Consider the following 15700-nt stretch of genomic DNA (forward strand, 5'->3'; position numbering starts at 1 on the left):
CAACAATCATGGCAAGGCTGGGCATGGTGGCACATGTCTGTAATCCCAGCACTCAGGAAGCTGAAGCAGAGGATTGTAATGACTTCAAGGCCAATCTGGGCTATAGTAAGGTCAGCCTGAATTACATTGGGAAACCCTGGCTCAAAAAAAACAAACAAGCACAAAATAAAATAAAAACTAATCCTGGCAAGCACAACCAAATAAGTGGAACAAAATATAAAAATCATCTGTGAAAGGCTTTGGAAAGTTAATGAGGCACTGTAGAGCCATGGGATCCAAAGTTGGAAGTACAAAACGAAACCCTATAGAAGTAAATTTGAGAACAGAATCTGCATTTCCCTGATGATAGATGAGGTAGTAATGACAGAAGAGGTAGCAAAAAATATATGAATTTGAGTATAGCTTTGACTAGTTTGTGGTTCTAGGGGAATAAAATTATAATCTAGGCACTTATAGAATGAGCAGACTTAGAAACTATTGAGGCTACAAGTTGAAACTCTGAGAGGCTGGAGTAAGGGTTGCTTGCCCTCATAGGGAATAAATCTACTTTGAGTCCTGGATTGGATTGGATTGAGTTCATCAGTAATTGTTAGTATTTAGTTATTCTAACTGCTTGACAGATGCAAAACAAAATCTCTTTGAAAGAAAACAATATTTTCTATAGCCTCAAATTGTCTCTAGAATATTTTGTAAACAATGCCTAGGATGTAGTGAAAATGCCCAGATACAGCAAACAACACACATGATTAAAAAATAAAGTAGCAAATAACAGAGAGACAAGCAATCCAGGTAAGGAAGCTATCAGATAATAAAGTTAAAATAACTATATATGATATGCTGAAAGAAATGAAGATAAGATGAAGTACATTTCAGGTAAGATGGAGCCTATCCTGGGTTTGAGGACAAGTCACACACTTGTAACTGGGATGCAGCATTCAGGAGGACAGAACAGCAAAAGCAAAGACAGGAAAATAATACTGGGTATTAGTAAATGGAAGTAGAATTTGGAAATATGGCCTAATTCAATTTCTATCCAGACAAAGTATTCATTTTATTTCTGATCAAGGGAGTTTTTACTTTATTCCTCAGCTAGTAGAGTTCTCATCAAGAGATCAAAAGGAGCTGCAGAGCAAGAGTCAGCATGGCAGTGGTGCTCAGGAGAAGCTGCCGGGTCCTAAGAATTATTTCTCCTTTTGAGTGGAGATCACAATATATAAAAACTGCTCACAAACATGAACCAGGATTAGGATTTAGTTTTGAGTTAACTGAACAGTAGAAAGAATTTCAAGCTACTGGTTGTAAATTTGCCAGGGAGGAAGTAATCCCAGTTGCTGCAAAATATGATAAAACTGGTGAATATTCTGTGGCCCTAATTAAGAGTGCCTGGGAGCTTGGTTTAATGAATACACACATTCCAGAGAGTTGTGGAGGTCTTGGACCTGGAACTTTTGATGTGTGTTTAATTACTGAAGAATTGGCTTATGGATGTACAGAGTTTCAGACTGCTGTTGAAGCAAATTCTTTGGGGCAAATGCCTGTTATTATTGCTGGAAATGATCAACAACAAAAGAAGTATTTGGGAAGGATGACTGAGGAACCAGTCATGTGTGCCTACTGTGTAACAGAACCTGGAGCAGGCTCTGATGTAGCTGACATAAAGACAAAAGCAGAAAAAAGGGAGATGAGTACATTATTAATGGTCAGAAGATGTGGATAACCCATGGAGGGAAAGCTGATTGGTACTTTTTATTCACACTTTCTGATCCAGATCCCAAAGCTCCTGCAAGTAAAGCTTTTACTGGATTTATTGTGGAAGCAGATAGCCCAGGAGTGCAGATTGGAAAAAAGGAATTAAACATGGGCCAGAGATGTTCAGATACAAGAGGAATTGTCTTTGAAGATGTGAAAGTGCCTAAAGAAAATGTTTTAATTGGTGCAGGAGCTGGTTTCAAAATTGCAATGGGAGCTTTTGATAGAACTAGACCTGCAGTAGCAGCTGGTGTGGTTGGATTAGCACAAAGAGCTTTGGGTGAAGCCACCAAGTATGCCCTGGAAAGGAAAACTTTTGGAAAGCTACTTGAAGAGCACCAAGGAGTATCATTTTTGCTGGCAGAAATGTCAATGAAAGTTGAGCTAGCCAGATTAAGTTACCAGAGAGCAGCTTGGGAAGTTGATGCTGGTTGCCGGAAATACCTTTTATGCCTCTATTGCAAAAGCATTTGCTGGAGATATTGCAAATCAATTAGCTTCTGATGCCGCGCAGATTTTCAGAGCCTATGTATTTAATTCAGAATATCCAGTAGAAAAACTAATGACAGATGCCAAGATCTATCAGATTTTTTAAGGTACTCCACAAATTCAGAGGCTTATTATAGCCCGGGAACATATTGGCAAGTATAAAAGAGATTACTGTAGAGATTGTAAAACATGATAATTCATTGCCAATCATGATTAACAGATTGCAGTAAAGATTGCAAAACATACATAATTCTTGAGAAACTAGCACATGACTGACGGTTTGTGCTTCAGAAAAGAGAAAGGACTTTAACATTTTTCCAATAAAAATAAGTATGCTTATATAAATCTGTAGTTGATCCTAATATTTTGTATTTTTGTTTAACTCAGTGATTTCCCATTTTTCAAATAGATTTGGTTTCATTAAAAGTATGTATTGTCCTTAGTACCACTATGCTTTCATGATACTAACCTAGAAAGATAATTTTATCATTTATATCTCTTATAAATTAAAAGCAAAAATATCTTAGAATTTTGATGATTCCACTGACAGAAAAGTGAACTTATCAAGAATTCAGAGAACATCCTAAAATTTACATTGAGAAAACGTTGCAGGATTTGGATACTACCAAACAACTTGCCAAAGACTTTGTGGACTTAATGTTATTATTGTATCAAATGAATTTAATTTAAAATTTGAAATAAATTTTCTTTTAGTTTTACACAGTAAAAGAATCTCTTGAAAATCTTACTACTGAGCCCATATTTTATTTGCCTTATTTCAGATACTAAAGCTTGCCTTAAATTATTTTTATAAGACTGTTGGTCTCTGGGTAACCTTGGGTCTATTGTGTATAATCTTATGTGCGTTCATTCTAAAAAGGAGCTTAAATAAAATTATGTATAGTTGCTTAAAAAAAAAGAAAGATCAAAAAGGATGCTAACACCAGCAGTACCTTTCAGGTTCCTGAACTATGGTGAATTACACATGGATTTCAGAATGGAATTTTACATTAAGCTTTAGAATTCTTTATTTGTGTAATGATGGAAATAACTGAGAAATATTTGTTTAAGGACAAACTAATTGAGAGAAATTCAGTTTTAAATATCTATTTTTCCAGTGGCGAATTCTCAAAGGTATTTTCTTACAACCAGATATTCATTTTAAAAAAATAAAACTTGGTGGTATTCAAAAACTAGACCTACCAGGTTGCGGTTTCACTTATATTGCTTTAGTTGTTTAATACTTAAAATTTGCTTCATGCTACCTTTTGTCTACCCTTCAGATCATCACAAACCTATTTTATTTTGTAGATTTGGATGGTACAAATTGTTTCTCTCCTATGTTCAGAATTAAATGTTGAAGAACGTTGTGTAGTGTTTATCCAATAAAATCCATGATTAAAAATTAAAAGGATGTGTTTAAGATGAAAATGATTTACAAAATAGAAGTAAATAGGAGCTTCTTGTTACTGCTTTAAATCCAGTGAGGAACAGAAAAGTTCAAAGATCTTACACTAATCATTATTTTTCAAACATTATTCCACTTTGTCCTAACAATCTTATGAGTTGATTATTACCCGCTTTTCACAGAAACGTGAACTGAAGTTCAGAAATGCTCCACAATTTCCAGAAAATCCATCACTGATATTTAGTTAAATGTGGATTGACTTCATATGTAGTTAAAGATTCAGTTTCTTTAACAGTACATCATACTACTGAAAGCAGTGACAGTGAGAATGCAAAGGAGAGTTAATAAAAAAGCAAAACATTTCTGTGGTTTGCATCCAGAAAATAGTTATTAATAATGAGGCGAGGACAAAGAGAAACTCACATCAAAAAAATCTCCAAAGTCCTATAGTACTTGACTAAAAATCTTTCAAAGACAGAACTGTTGTTTTAGATCAACACGTAGAAGTGACCCACTAGCAGTACATAAATCTGATTTGGCTATTCTATGAACAAATAAGAATCCCTCTAGAGACTGGGTTCAGATTAATTAGCATATGTTTCTTATTTATATTCATAGGAACAAATGTAATAAAATCAGTTCCCAATGGGTTGGCTTTTATTTGATATTTAATTAGTCTCTGAATAGTGAAATGTGTGATAATAGCTAAACCTTTCATCTTCTTTGAATTTTAAAGATTAAATAGGAAGATTAACTATGAAGAACATAACTTTTGTGCCTTTGTGAAGACTTTCTCCTGGGACTGAGTTTATTCCCCAACAGCTCAATGCCTACACACTAGCAGATCTCAGATTTTCTAGTCACACATCAGAAGAGTGAAAGAACCAAAAGATTAGGTGGAAACTTGCATTGTATTGCTTTTCTCCCGGGGCTTGGAAGAATAAGAGGTAGTAGAAGTAAACATTTGCATATAAGAACTCCATTGCAAATATCTATCATTAAACTTTCTTCCCCAGTCCTTCTCTCCCTTTCTAAATTAAATAATACTACATCCTATTTAAGAACATAAAATAATAAAAGGAAGACAATATCATGCCAGAATTCTTACAACATTCAAACCCTCTCTGTTCAATTTTCTATATATAGGCACATACACACACACACACACACACACACAAAACACACACACTCATGGATTCATTATTGATATTGTGATCATTTCCTAAAAGCCTACCAGTAGGCATGAAAGCAAAAGTCAGTAAGATCTTTTTCTGGTAGTACTGAAGACTAAACCCAGGGCCTTTTGTCCTTAGCTACAACTCAAATTATTTGTTTGTTTGTTTGTTTTGAGATAGCATCTTGCTACATCACTAAATTGCCTGGTCTTGGCTCAAACTCATGATCCTACTGCCTCAAGCTCCCAAAGTGCTGAGATTATAGAAATGTTCAACCATGTGCAGTATCAATAAGATCTTTTTTTAAAAAGTGTTGATGCATTGGAACCAGAATCTATTGGTTTATTAATTTTATTAGTACACTTTTGATATATATAATGATCATATTTATCATAGGAAATTTGTACCTGTACATGATATATCTTGAGTCTTCTTATTTTTCGCATTCTTCTCCCCTCCCTTCAACCCTTCTTCCCCTCCTTATTTACAAAAGCTTTGTTGCCATTTTTTCCTTTTATTCACTTCTCTTTTTTCCTTTTCCCCTTCATTTCTGTGCCCCTCTCCCCTTGTTCCTTTTATCATTTGAACATTTTCTTCCTATGTCCCAATATCTTTCATCAATTTTGATCCTTGTTTGTGCTTTCAGTTTCTTACACAAGCGAAAAAATAAATATATGTGTCTGATTTATTTCAAAAGTATGGTCTCAAGGCACATCCATTTGCCTAAAAAATGCCTCAAGTTTATTCTTCTTTATGGCAGAGTAGTATTCTACTGTATGCAAAAATCACGTTTTCTTTTTTTTCCTTTTTAATTTACATTACTGGTACATTTTAGATATACACAGTGATACATTTATTATAGGGAATTTGTACCTGTATATAATGTATCTTGATTCTTTTTTTCCCATTCCCTTTCCCTCCCTCAAACTTCTCTTCCCCTCCATATTTACAAAAGCTCTGTTTCCATTTTTTTCTTCTATTCTCTTTATTTTCTTTTCCCTTTCTTATTTCCCCCCTCCCCCTCCCTTTTCCCCCTTCTCATTTGAACATTTTTTCCCCATTTCCCAATATCTATTATACATTTTGGTCCTTATTTACACCTTCTGTTTCCCACAAACAGAGAAACATTGCAATAATTAGACATGTGTGTCCAATATATTTCGTTTAAGAGTATAGTCTCAAGATGCATCCAGTAACCTATGAATGCCTCAAGGTTGTCCTTATTTATGGCAGAGAAGTACTCCATTGTATATTAAAAGCACATCTTTTTTCATTTATCCTATGATGGACAATTGAGCTGTTGCCAAGATTTAGCTATTACAAACTATGCTGCTATAAACACAAATGTGCATATATCTCTGTAGTATGATGCCTTTAATTCTTTTGGGAAGATACCAAGAAAGTGCATAGATGGATCCAATGGAGCCTGTAGGTTTAGTTTCTTGAAGAATTTCTGTGCTTATTTCCATACTGGTTGTACCAATGTACACACCCACCAACGGAGAAGGGTTCCTTTCCCCCCGCAGTCTCACAAGCATTTGTTATTGCTTGATTTCCTGATGATAGCCATTCTTTCTTCAGTGAGTTGAAATCTCAGTGTTGTTTTAATTTACATCTCTCGAATGACCAGTAATGTTGAACATTTTTTCATATATTTATTTGCTGTTTGTACTTCTTCATCTGAGAATTGTCTTCATTTCAGATACCCATTTTTGGATTGAGTCTTTAAGTCTTTAAGAATCTGATTTTTTGAGTTCTTTATATATTCTAGATATCAGTCCTTTGAGAAATTTTTTCCAATTCTGTGGGTTTTCTCTTCACTCTGTTAGTGATTTCTTTTGTTATACAAAAGCTTTTTAATATTAGATCCTAGTTATTGATTCTTAGAAAATTACAGCACCCTGAAAAAAAAAATCAAAGAGGATATCAGAAAATGAAAAGATATGCCTCGTTCTTGGATAGGTAGAACTAATAAAATGAAAATGGCTATGCTTCCAAAACTGTTAACAGATTTAATACAATCCCAATCAAAATACCAACAGGATACCTCATAAAACTAGAGAAAACAATCCCAAAATTTGGAACTAGGAGAGTCCTAGAATAGCAAAAGTAATTCTGGGCAACAAAGGCAAAGCAGGGGACATTACAATCCCCAATTTGAAGTCATACTACAAAGCTACTATGATACAAATGGCATGGTATTGGCCAAAAAAATCAGACCCAAGGATCTATGGAACAGAATAGAAGATACAGAAACAACTCCAAGCACACTTAGCTACCTTATATTTGACAAAGAGCCAAACAACCTCCCTGGAAGAAAGACAGCCTCCTTAACAAATGGCTCTGGAGAAAACTGACTTTCCACATGCCAAGGATTAAACCTGGATCCATATATCTCACCATACACTAAATTAAAATCAAAATGGATCAAAGATCTAAATATTAAAACAGAAACACTAAATTTTCTGGGAGATAAAGTAGGTAAAATTCTTGAAGACATCGGTGTAGGTAAAGACTTTATGAAGAATAAGATCTTATAACAAAAACAAAAGCTGTTGTACTATGATATCTACTGAAGTCTTTAATAGAGAGCAATATAATAGTAAGTAAATCTACTATTTTGTTAAAATAGACATAAAAAGGTGTAAAACATGTTTATTTTATAAAATAGGATGCAAAAATTGCCAAATATTATAAACTGGAACATTGCTATTGATACTTTGGGTCTGTTTTTTTCTTGTCTTTTCAGAATAAGAACAATAACACAACTGAAAGGTATACATACATCCCTGAAGAACCAGGAAAATTTTACTCTTACGTATAAAAATCCATTATGAATAATCAAATAAAAGTTACTTTTGCTTATTGCAAAGAGATTGTTGCCTTTACTATGTTAAATGAATTATTAAAGATTACTCTAAGTGGGTAGCAGTTGTTCACATTTATTGAGGTTTATCTATATACCCTTGTGTATTTGACTGCATTAAACCATTTAGTTAACAATATTATAGAGTGGGAACTGCCATTTCTACTTCCCACATGTCTGTCTCACTTTCCTTGTCACTGGGGCAAAATATTGAACACCCACAACTGAAAGGAGAGGTTTATTTTGGCTCACAGCTTTAAAAGTCTCAACCTTCACATGGTTGGTGGCATGGTGGAAGTGCCTGGGCAGAGGAAATCTGTTCAGATCATGACAGCCAGGAATCAGAGACTGAAGGGGAGTTCTGGGAGGGAGATGTCCCCTTCCGGGTCATGCACTGGTGAATTGTATCTTCCTCCCAGACCCCACCTTTCAATATCACTCCCTACTCCACTGCTGAGCTCTCTCATTGATGCATCCAATGATGAGTCTAGTGCTGCCATGATCCGATCATCTTCATAGAGCCCTGCCTTTGAGCACAAGAGGATTTAGGGGGGTGCTCTTGATATAAATCACAACAATAGATGTACAAGAGATTTGGACTTTGTACCCGCTACATATATTGTTAAGTAGTGAAGTCAGCACTCAACCTTAAAAAGTGTAACCCAGAGCCCATCTTATCACCTCTAAATCAAATTGATTCCTTACAATCTTACAGAATATATTTTAGAAAATTTGGGTAAATACAGGGATAAAGTTTAGATAAATACAGGGATAAAATATTTTCCCAGAGTAAATTCAGTATTACTTTCCCATAGAAGAGAAGGCACTTTGATATTACCTGTTAATCAGCATGGGCACTAGATTTTCCAGACATTGATTAAAAATGATCCTGTAATTTCTAAGTGTGTGTGGAAGCAGCCATGGATATCAGAAGGCAAATGGTGGCAGAGTTTGATCAGCAGTTTGACATTTTTCTTCTTCCCATTGCAGAGCTAGGTTGTGTTTCTCAGTATGCCTTGAGATTAGGCTTGGCCTTTGAAAATGTTTCAGCCATATAATATTAGAAGAAGATAGGTTTGTCACAGCTGTGGCTAAAATATTCAAAGAACAGTTGTGCTTTCTCCACTGTCTTTCAGTTATTCCTCCAACTCAACAGAGTAAGCATAAAAGCCCTAAAAACTTCAGTGTGCAAGTAGCAGAGGCATGAAACCAAACAAGCCCGAGCCAAGCCTTATCACTACTAGGAAAAGAGCTTCCTCAAACTCAGCAGCACTTGTTATGGATTTTATATAAGCAAGAAATAAAGATTTATTATTTTTAAAGTACTATACATATTTTATTTTTGTTACCGCAATTGATATTGAAACAGGCAAGAACACCTTGTTTACAGGATCTTTTTGGAGGTCTATTAAGCATAAACATTAAAAGTAATGATACAGAACAAAGGATTTGTATCTGAGGTTTAAATACTTGCTCTACTACTCACTCACTGTAATTTCAGAGCACTTAGATAAATTTTGGGGGCCTAAATTCCTTTATTTTTTAATGGAGATTACAGTAGCATATACCTAGAAAACTTTTGTGAAAGTTGTGATATTATAATTCTCAAAGAATGATGTCTGCCCTATAGCAGGAAAAACATAAATTTGCTTACATTCCATGGCATTATCATTCATTATAACAACAACTTTTTAACTCTCAACTAAGTAAAGCCATTTATCCATTCCATAGTCTACTTTTCTACCCCAATTATGTAAGCTTGAGTTTGGCCATGTTATTGCTATTTCAGAAAACAATACAATATGGGTGTGGTGGCACACGCTTGCAATCCCAGCACTTGGGAGGCTGAGGCAGAAGGATCACCATAAGCTTGAGGCCAGCCCAGGCTACATAAAGTGCCCAAGCCCAGTCTATACTACCAAGCAAGGCCCTGTCTCAAAAAGCCAAGATAAATAAATAAATAAATAAATATTTAAAAATAAGACAACAATACAGAGCAAAACAACCCCCATGTTCTTTGTCAAAAAGTGGTGGATTCAATGCCCATACTAACTTGCACTTCCTCTCAACATCTGCAAAAACTTCTAAAATAGATTTTTCAAAAAGTCCTATACCCAGAAAACAAAAATTAAATAGAAATAATGACCATAGAATTTTAATAATTGGAATGAAGATACAGGGTGGTAACTAACTTGCATGTTGGTAGGGTGGAGGGCCAAAAATCAATTTATCAAAGCCATAAGATTCTTGAAAGGTGTAGCACCAGAAGCCTTTGGATCAGGAGAGTTAAACACAGAAGACCTTGTCAGAGGCTTTAGAAGCATTTAGATGCTTAAGATGTCTTTCTGTTTTGTGTATATGAAGAAGTTCTGCCTCATCCTGAAAAGGAAGCTTGAGAACTATTTTTTAGAGCTTTCAGTAGAAGGTCTCAAAATGAGGGGGGCATCAGGTACAGGTGAGAAAGAAATCAGAGTCATAAAAACAGAAAGTTAAAGGAAAGATTACCAAGGAAAAGTAAAGAGTTCCAACCTTATTACTGAGGAGGAGAAAACTTTGTCTACCTTGTTAAATTCAGGGTAAGGAGTATGCAACATAAATGGAAAAAAATTAACAGGGGAGAAAATACACATGTGGAAGCTAATAAAGAAGTAGCTAGCTTCTTAAAATTCATTATATATATATAATATATGTATATATATCCTGATATATATCAGAAAAGTTCTCCAAGGAAAAAAAAATAAATATGCAGGGAAAAATGAGTTTTTAGTGCAACAAACAGGAGATAAGAAAGCCTGTGTTTGTTTAGTGAGATGTGGTGGTTTTCCCGTCTTCTTCAAGTCCCTAAAATCCCCTCTGGAGAAGGAATCTATTGTGGATTTATTCATTCACACATCTTCCTGGGAGTAGATTTTCCTGAAGAAGAAATTTATGACAGCTTCATCTCTCAGAAGTTCCTACTTTTGGTCAGATAAGAGACTGTCAGTGTACACTTCTTTATGTATCTATTAAATCCCAAATGTTTCAGTTTAAAATAATCTTTATATCAACTTTGGAGGTCTGAGTGGTCCTCATATTATCATAACAGCTACTCAAAGCTCTGGCTACCAGGCTTGTGCTACCTTCCACAGAGAGTTAGAAATGAGAATGTGACCCGAGTAAGAAAGCAGCGCCTAAAGATAATGACATGTTGAAGTATTGTCAGTGAACTATCCAGACTGATTACCTTTTGAGGAAAAGTCAGTCAACACACACACATGGCTTTCAGTCAGCTCTTTACTGTGCCCTTCTTAAATATTAGCAGAAAATAAAATATTACCAGATGTATGAAAAACATTCATCATGTAAAATATACAGAGCAAATCAAAAATGAAAGAAATAATGGGAGAAATAGAAACTAAAGGGGGACAGAAAAATTTCCAAAATGTATATATGTATCTGTGATTAATATAATTCAAGTAAATAAGAAAAATTGCTGCAACCACTAAGCAAGAGTATGACTTAAAGGAAAAATAGCCATTCTGATGACAAGAAAATAGTGCTTGATATTAAAAATTCAATACTCAAAAAGAAAAAAAATTAGAAAAATATTTGGGAAGTGAAGGCTGAAGCAGTCTATTAAAAATATAATAAAAAGACAAAGACAAAAATTACAAGAAAATGACAAATAACAACACTCTATCACAAGAGTTTTAAAATAAGATAACATCAAAAAAATGTGTGTAGGAGGGAAGAATTAATAACAAAATAATGCAAAAAACATTTTCAGGACTATTTGAATTTCTAGTTAGAATGAGTCCAATAATGGCCCTGCACATAAAACTACAACCAAATCCCTAAGCATTGCTGTAAATTTTCAGAACATTATGACAAAAAACAAAAAGAAAAAAACCAAAAACGACTATCTCCACAGGAAATTTAGGTTTTAAAAACAAGATTAAAATTAATAATAGAATTACCTTTATTAAGAACAGCAATAAAATCTAGGCCACAAGGGAGCAACATATTAAAAATCTAAGGAAGATTACTTATAAATTAGAACTCTATCCTAAGTCACATTTTCAATTTACAGTGGTAGTAGAAAAGGGCATTGTTAGATACAAAAAATGTCAACAAACAAAAATGCCTGTTATATGGGCTTTTTCAGAAAGCTCTCTCTCAGAGGAAATGCTTCATCAAAACAGAGATTAAAATGATAGATGAATGCTGGAAATCTGAGAAACAAAGGAGTCAGGATAAAATAAAGCTAAAGAGACCCTCTAGCATGATGTTATAAGGAAACCTAGAAGAACACATATGTCTTAAATCAATTTTTCAGGTTAACATGGTCAGAGGTCACAAAGCAATTTAGTATTTGTGTTAGTTACTTTTCTCTCACTGCTGAGACAAAATACCCAACACCCACAGTTATAGGGGGAAGGGTTTATTTAGCTCACAGTTTGTAGAGGTTTCAGTCCATAATCTTCTGGCTCCAAGTCAGGGTGACAGAGGGCTAGCAGTTCATGGTGGCCGAAAACAGCAAAAAGCAACAAGGGACCTTAACAGTGTGTTTCATCTTTTTCAGACTACCGGGATTAGGGCAGGACCAAACCAATGGCTCACATGTAGTGGTTTAATAATCACACCCCCTTAATCCTAGCATCCCATACTCTAGATTCACCCACCTATGACCACATGAGGCTTTGGGGGACTTCTAGACACAAACCATAACAACACTTACACTGAGTGTTAAGGACAAAATGCCCACATGAAATTTATATTCCAAATATTTTAAAAAGATAAATAAGCATGAATTTAATATTCATGAATTTTCCTTCTCAAACCTCTCATAATGAAATTCTTTCACCTTTTGATCATATTTTTATCTCTTTTTTTTTGGTGCCAGGGATTGAACTTGGGTCAATATTTTTATCTTCATAAAATCTTAAGAATAAAAAAACTGACATCCCAAATTTCATTTTCCAATCTAAATAATACCAAATTATCCAGCCTCTCTAAGCTAAATTCATACTGATAATCTCATTTTTATTGTTAGCTTATTTCATTAACAAGCAATTGTAAATAAATAAATAAATAAGCAATTCTAATAATTAAGAAGCTTTCTCTGTGATGGAGTTAAAGCCATTTTCCTGTAACTTTAAGCATTCAGTCTTTTTTTCTGATCTAGAGTGTAGCCTTTTATATAATTTTTCAAAACATATCTAACTTCAAGAATTCATGTCTATTTCCTTAGTGGTTGCCTGAGGATAATAGTTATCAAATTATCATCATAATAGATAATTTTGATACTATACAAATTTTTCTCCAATATACTTCAGTTCTATCCTCTGAGCTCTTACATCTTTGTTCAGTATAAACCCCTGAACACTTTTTATAGCTACTGTTTTAAAAAATGGTTTTAAGTTATTTAAAAAAAGAAAAAATTATAAACAAAACTAAATCTTTGCTAAATTTTATAGCTGCTATGGTTTGGATCAAGAATATCTATCATTAGCATTGTGCACTAAGAGGCAGGACTTTCAGAAGGTGCTTGATTTGTGGGCACCACAGTTGACTTCCTATTAAGAGGTGAGGTGTGTTTAAGGCAGGTCACGGGTGTGACCTGGAAGGGTGTGTATCTTTCCCTTGCTCCTCCCTTCCCATCTGATTTCTGCGCACAATGGTGTGAGCAGATTTCCTCAGCCTAGCCCTCTCAGTCATGCATTTCGGAGTTTAAGCTTACTGAACACGGACAGAAATTTCCAAACTATGAGTCACAATAAACTTCTTCTCCTTTTATTTTAATTTTTTTTTTTACTTTTGTTAGTACATGTTTGCAGTACAAATGACTACGTTCACTGGAGGGAATTGCTACATGTACATAACACATTTCAATTCTATTTTTCCCCTTCCCTCAACCCCACCTTTTTTTTTTCTGGCATGAGATTCATTTATTTGTAAAGATTTATAAAGTTACATATCATATATACAGGTTGAAAACCAGACTAATAGACCAAAGAATATATAAAACATGTAAGACAATTGTACTAAGTCAAGATATACTTTTAGATACATTGTCTGTGCTGGATTATAATACCTCAATACCTTTTTCTTGCTTCTTATTTTTGATGATTTTTCTGTATTAATTAGGTAGATTTTATATTATCTACAGTGTGTGTCCACTGAGTTTCCTGCTTAGAGTTGTTTTTATTTTTATACCTAGCTCTCTAGGCCTCTTTCCTATGTCTCTACAAATTGATCATCCGGCAGTGATCACTCAGGAGAGTTGCTTAATTCATTATCTGCATGTCTACCACCTTTATCCAGGGAATCTGTGGAAGAACACACACTTTCAAATTGTGTGCAGCTAACAAGACAGCTATATCTTCTGCTTCCTGCTTTCATAGTGCTATAAGATCAGATGAAAGCAAGTGACTTGAACCTTCCTACTCCAGGTCTTTCCTGAATGTGCATACAGCTCTGGTCATAACAACAGGCTTCCACATGATTATCCTGGACCTTTTTACCCTTTTCCTACTTCTCTATGGTCATCTAGTTCTCCAAGACTTCTTTTTAAATTTTGGAGTAGACTCTTGTTTCTCCAATTGAAATCTAACCGTACGATAACTTTGATGTTGCCACCAGATGGCTATTATTTTCTCTGCGGATAGGACTCTGAACTATGTAAGAGCTGAGTGGAATAAAGTAGTCATCACACCACCCAAGGAATTGAGATTTCCAGGCTGCTGATACAGATAGCATATATGGGTAGAGATTTTAACTTGAATCTAAGTGACCAGTCCTCACCCAGGAAGTCTGTGATACAGTATCGATGACAAGGAGACTCAGATTTAGAGAATGAGTGAAGGAAAAAAGAAGAAGAAAAGGAAGAGAAGTTCAGAAAGAAGAAAGAACAAACAACAATGAGTGAAAGCAAAGAAACAGGGCTTTATGGGTATTATTTTTTTAATCTGTTGTAAAGGGCTGGTAGAGAGTGTGTTTGAGATGTTATTCAATAGGATGTGAAAAAGGAGAATGATGGAAGAAAATATACTTTTACATTAAGGTAAGCTGTAAGAAGGCTGGAAACAACTAATTTGCTGATAGAAAGCATGTGTTTGAATAATTTATACACAATTTTTGGTGAGGTTTAACCTGACATATCCATGAATGACAGTTATTCTTATACTGCATTTCACATAAACAAACACTGTATGTGTATATATATATATAATTTTACATGTAATTATATATTATTTAAAATATATATAATGAAAGAAGAATAATACAAGAGAGAGACCTAGAGAAAGAGGAGAACAACCATATGCTTACAAAAAAAACACAGAAGAGTCCTCTCAGCTCCATTTATACTGCAGTCAGAAGTTGACCAGTTTGTTCTTTTTCCTGTGTTCAGAAGTGGAAAAACTAAGTTCAAGCAGCTCCGGGTCTGTATGGTTGAATGTAGTCCCTTGTGGTTGGATGGGTCTACTGGTGCTTTAGCTGGTTCTCCCTTTATGATTTGTTTTCTTGCCTGCCAGTGAGTGAAAGGGCTTGAGGGTCTGGATGGACCACTGATCCTGACTTTTATTTCCCTGCAGGCAGTTGTCTGTTTGGTTTCTGTAGGGTTCCTGTGGGCATGCCTAGCCAGAGGGTTTTGGGGTTTTTTTTGTTGTTTTTGTTTTCCTCTGTCTTAAGACAGGAACCCTACAGAAAGTATCCTAAGGCTACTTCATTTGTGGCTGGAGGTGGGGAAGGGGATGGGCACAGTGTGACTGTTCATGTACCCAGCCTTCTGCTGCTTTCCAGAGGGTCCTTCTCAATTGGCTTCTCCTTCCCTTAACATCAGTCCCGGCAGCTGCTTACATCTGCCCTTTCTATATTGCTCTGAGTGAGTGAGCTAAGCAACCCCCTCTGCCCATGCTACTCTTCTCCAACTTCCCACTCACACTAAATTTCCTAACTGCCTCCTGTTCAGAGTCTCTATCAAGCCAGTAAACTTAGCAGTGCCAAGGGCTTGAGAGCTCAGTAGCTTTTGCC

At 35.1% G+C, this 15700-nt stretch overlaps 1 pseudogene; it reads left to right on the top strand.

Moving 5' to 3' along the window:
* The first annotated feature begins 1141 nt into the window (after positions 1–1141).
* LOC101697473 (medium-chain specific acyl-CoA dehydrogenase, mitochondrial pseudogene) lies at positions 1142–2529 on the top strand (annotated as a pseudogene).
* Positions 2530–15700: the final 13171 nt, after the last annotated feature.

This window comes from Heterocephalus glaber, unplaced genomic scaffold (assembly GCF_053883595.1).
Source record: "Heterocephalus glaber isolate CG9 unplaced genomic scaffold, H.glaber_assembly_v1.0 deba00001460, whole genome shotgun sequence".
Classification (NCBI taxonomy): domain Eukaryota; kingdom Metazoa; phylum Chordata; class Mammalia; order Rodentia; family Bathyergidae; genus Heterocephalus; species Heterocephalus glaber.